This window comes from Schistocerca americana, unplaced genomic scaffold, assembly GCF_021461395.2.
Source record: "Schistocerca americana isolate TAMUIC-IGC-003095 unplaced genomic scaffold, iqSchAmer2.1 HiC_scaffold_489, whole genome shotgun sequence".
Taxonomy (NCBI): Eukaryota; Metazoa; Arthropoda; class Insecta; order Orthoptera; family Acrididae; genus Schistocerca; species Schistocerca americana.
Genome location: NW_025726224.1, coordinates 65,001 through 70,000, shown reverse-complemented (window position 1 = coordinate 70,000; position 5,000 = coordinate 65,001). Strand labels below are relative to the sequence as shown.

The 5,000-nt window shown below is 51.4% G+C and overlaps 1 non-coding gene across 1 annotated transcript in view; it reads right to left on the bottom strand.

The window, feature by feature from the left end:
* LOC124585236 overlaps positions 1-259 on the bottom strand; it is a 1,910-nt gene extending 1,651 nt beyond the window's left edge. Inside the window, exon 1 of the ribosomal RNA XR_006974814.1 lies at positions 1-259. This exon is cut by the window's left edge and continues 1,651 nt beyond it. This is a non-coding gene — a ribosomal RNA (small subunit ribosomal RNA).
* Between the last annotated feature and the right edge of the window lie 4,741 nt (positions 260-5,000).

Below are 5,000 nucleotides of genomic sequence, written 5' to 3'. Positions count from 1 at the left end.
ACCAAGGCAAACGGACCGGACGAGCCGACCGATTGGTTTTGATCTAATAAAAGCGTCCCTTCCATCTCTGGTCGGGACTCTGTTTGCATGTATTAGCTCTAGAATTACCACAGTTATCCAAGTAACGTGGGTACGATCTAAGGAACCATAACTGATTTAATGAGCCATTCGCGGTTTCACCTTAATGCGGCTTGTACTGAGACATGCATGGCTTAATCTTTGAGACAAGCATATGACTACTGGCAGGATCAACCAGGGAGCTGCGTCAACTAGAGCTGAGCAGCCGGCCGCCCGGGAGTGTGTCCCGGGGGCCCGCGCGAACACGCAAGCGTCCGCTCAATTATTCTGCAAACAGGAGGAGGCTGAGCTCCCCTGCACAATACACCTCGAAACCCTCTCAGGTCCCGGCGGCGCGCAGCGCCGTCCTAAGTACTTGGTCGGGTTCGAGAGAGGCGCAATCGCCCGGAGTTTGGCGAGTAGACGCTTTAGGTGCGACCACCCGTGCTCCCAACTGAGCTTGCCGCTGCCGACAGAGGCCCGGGAGCGTGCTGTCGTGGCATTGCCGGCGGGAGACAACACGCGCCACCTACGGTGGCCGGCAGCTCCAACGCCAGCGCCACAGAAGGACAAAAGCCCCACTTGGGTGCCGAAGCGAACTCTCCCAGCACAGCGCACGCGCCAACACGTCCGCACAGCTGCGATACAAACCACCTGCGAGAACCGCAGAGGCGACCGAGCAGCAGACGGCGTCGCGGCGCCGAGCGCCGGGCGGCGGCGCATCCTCAGCGCACACAGTCCTCAATCGGACCAGCACACTGCAGATGTCCACCGCGCTTCGCACCGGGCCCGCGAGGACCTACTTTGGCCGCACGGCGCCGCGTGCAGGGTGCGCCGGCGCGCAGCTGCGCCGCCTGCCGCCTCCGTCGGCCGGCGCGCCTGCCACTGGCCGCCCCCACCAGCCGGCTGTAGCGCGTGCGCCCACGCACCGCGCGGCCAGCACGCCGGGAGGCCCCCCCTCACCGGCCGGGGACGGTCCCACCCAGCCACCGCCGCGTATCGCTTCACACCCACATGCCATTCACGTTCGTGGGCATGGTGGGTATCGCTGAAACAACCGGTTGGTAGCTCAACCGATCGTCGCCATCACTGATTCACCTCTAGCGAGAACAACCGCACCACAACCGTTTACCAGTTGTTCATTTGCGTAACGTCACCAGCAAACGTAGACGTCCATCGCCATTTGCAAATTCAACGATTGTTGCATGCCTGTGTCAGGTGTCACGACACACTATGTCTGCCCACATACACGCAACAACATGTGCACGCTTCGCGAACACGTGGAAGGTGGCCCCCGTACGTATGCGATGTCCATTGCGCGAACGACTGTCAACCGGCCTCTGTCGCATGTCGCAGATGTGGAACGCAGTGCACCATGCTATCACGGTGTGTGAGAAGAGACGACTACGTCTGACAACACGCGCCACTACATCAACAGACGGCTCATGCTGATCGCCATCCACGGCATACCATACTGCAATCCAGCTCTTATAGGGAGACGACACGTAGCTGAGTGCACAATATTTGGACCGTATGGTTCGCCGTTGTTGGCGCAGTCGTGGTACGGTCACACATGTACCACGATGTATCATTCAGTACATGAGGACCAATGTGCAGTACAGTGTGTGATTTGGACGTACAACATCAGCGGACAGTTGACACACGCCGTACCACAACGTAGGCTGTGCTTCGCCATGCAAATGCCAATGAACAACTGCGAAGGGCATTGAGCATGTACGTCCTGCTGCCATCCGCATTACAGTGTATAGCTGCAAGGTGTTTAACATGAAGCGATACTCTGGGGACCAGGCAGTGCGAGTAGCAAACTATATTGCGGGGGTTGCAGTTAGGCAACACCACACTAATTTAACGCGTCGTATGACAATTACAGAGCAGGTTAAGGCCCAACGTGTGTTGGGTTAAGGCCCAACGTGTGTTGGGTTAAGGCCCAACGTGTGTTGGGTTAAGGCCCAACGTGTGTTGGGTTAAGGCCCAACGTGTGTTGGGTTAAGGCCCAACGTGTGTTGGGTTAAGGCCCAACGTGTGTTGGGTTAAGGCCCAACGTGTGTTGGGTTAAGGCCCAACGTGTGTTGGGTTAAGGCCCAACGTGTGTTGGGTTAAGGCCCAACGTGTGTTGGGTTAAGGCCCAACGTGTGTTGGGTTAAGGCCCAACGTGTGTTGGGTTAAGGCCCAACGTGTGTTGGGTTAAGGCCCAACGTGTGTTGGGTTAAGGCCCAACGTGTGTTGGGTTAAGGCCCAACGTGTGTTGGGTTAAGGCCCAACGTGTGTTGGGTTAAGGCCCAACGTGTGTTGGGTTAAGGCCCAACGTGTGTTGGGTTAAGGCCCAACGTGTGTTGGGTTAAGGCCCAACGTGTGTTGGGTTAAGGCGCAACGTGGGTTACGTTAAGGCGCAACGTGGGTTACGTTAAGGCGCAACGTGGGTTACGTTAAGGCGCAACGTGGGTTACGTTAAGGCGCAACGTGGGTTACGTTAAGGCGCAACGTGGGTTACGTTAAGGCCCAATATAGGTTAGGTTAAGGCCCAATATAGGTTAGGTTAAGGCCCAATATAGGTTAGGTTAAGGCCCAATATAGGTTAGGTTAAGGCCCAATATAGGTTAGGTTAAGGTACAATATAGGTTAGGTTAAGGTACAATATAGGTTAGGTTAAGGTACAATATAGGTTAGGTTAAGGTACAATATGGGTTAGGTTAAGGTACAATATGGGTTAGGTTAAGGCGCAATATGGGTTAGGTTAAGGCGCAATATGGGTTAGGTTAAGGCGCAATATGGGTTAGGTTAAGGCGCAATATGGGTTAGGTTAAGGCGCAATATGGGTTAGGTTAAGGCGCAATATGGGTTAGGTTAAGGCGCAATATGGGTTAGGTTAAGGCGCAATATGGGTTAGGTTAAGGCGCAATATGGGTTAGGTTAAGGTACAATATAGGTTAGGTTAAGGTACAATATAGGTTAGGTTAAGGTACAATATAGGTTAGGTTAAGGTACAATATGGGTTAGGTTAAGGTACAATATAGGTTAGGTTAAGGCACAATATGGGTTAGGTTAAGGCGCAATATGGGTTAGGTTAAGGCGCAATATGGGTTAGGTTAAGGCGCAATATGGGTTAGGTTAAGGCGCAACGTGGGTTACGTTAAGGCGCAACGTGGGTTACGTTAAGGCGCAACGTGGGTTACGTTAAGGCGCAACGTGGGTTACGTTAAGGCGCAACGTGGGTTACGTTAAGGCGCAACGTGGGTTACGTTAAGGCCCAATATAGGTTAGGTTAAGGCCCAATATAGGTTAGGTTAAGGCCCAATATAGGTTAGGTTAAGGCCCAATATAGGTTAGGTTAAGGCCCAATATAGGTTAGGTTAAGGTACAATATAGGTTAGGTTAAGGTACAATATAGGTTAGGTTAAGGTACAATATGGGTTAGGTTAAGGCGCAATATGGGTTAGGTTAAGGCGCAATATGGGTTAGGTTAAGGCGCAATATGGGTTAGGTTAAGGCGCAACGTGGGTTACGTTAAGGCGCAACGTGGGTTACGTTAAGGCGCAACGTGGGTTACGTTAAGGCGCAACGTGGGTTACGTTAAGGCGCAACGTGGGTTACGTTAAGGCGCAACGTGGGTTACGTTAAGGCCCAATATAGGTTAGGTTAAGGCCCAATATAGGTTAGGTTAAGGCCCAATATAGGTTAGGTTAAGGCCCAATATAGGTTAGGTTAAGGTACAATATGGGTTAGGTTAAGGTACAATATAGGTTAGGTTAAGGCGCAACGTGGGTTACGTTAAGGCCCAATATAGGTTAGGTTAAGGCCCAATATAGGTTAGGTTAAGGCCCAATATAGGTTAGGTTAAGGCCCAATATAGGTTAGGTTAAGGCCCAATATAGGTTAGGTTAAGGTACAATATAGGTTAGGTTAAGGTACAATATAGGTTAGGTTAAGGTACAATATGGGTTAGGTTAAGGTACAATATGGGTTAGGTTAAGGTACAATATAGGTTAGGTTAAGGCACAATATGGGTTAGGTTAAGGCGCAATATGGGTTAGGTTAAGGCGCAATATGGGTTAGGTTAAGGCGCAATATGGGTTAGGTTAAGGCGCAATATGGGTTAGGTTAAGGCACAATACGGGTTAGGTTAAGGCACAATACGGGTTAGGTTAAGGCACAATACGGGTTAGGTTAAGGCACACATTGTTGTAAGGAAAGGTGTTTTCGGGGGGGGGGGGGCTGGTTTGTTGATTGTGATTATCGTAAGTAAATGACTGCGGCATCATCTGATTTGCCACGTCAGGGTGCACCTTTGGCTCATAACAGGCGGCGCTCTGATTCCATGCTTGTGGCAGACCTGTGTCTTTCATTCGTGCCATTGTTTGTGTGGTGTGACAGGAGGCAGTATTGTGATGTTGGGTGCACCCCTGTGTAGGACATGTGTGGGTGTTGGTGGCTTAGCTGAGCAATGGTGGTTGTCGGAAGGGTGGGATATTCTGTTTTCCGAGTGGACCTCCCGGTCTGGTTATGATAGTGTGGATTGTCTAATGTGGCAGAGAGGATGCACTGGGTGTTGTTCCATGCTGGTGCTTAGATATTGTCTGTGTGCCTGTTACAGGCAGAGAGTAGTGCGTGATAAGAGTGTCTGGCTGACGTGTGATTGTGAGCAGAGTCTTTCAGCATGTATACGGACAGTTGTATACATTATCTGTATTCTGATGGCTCTATCTATTACTAATCAGCGCCGTGTATACGTTTAATCCGGTTCCAGTCGAAACTATTGTATCTCTGTACATTAGTGACACGGCGAGCCCGCTATGTAGTTACTCGTCTCGGCAGCTTCCACCGGTGTATGGCAAATGATTATAAGGAATCAGTCTAGTCGTCAATACCGATAGTGTGACGTCACATGTCTGGGGTGGGGGACGCTGCGCCCTTCCGGTGGGTCA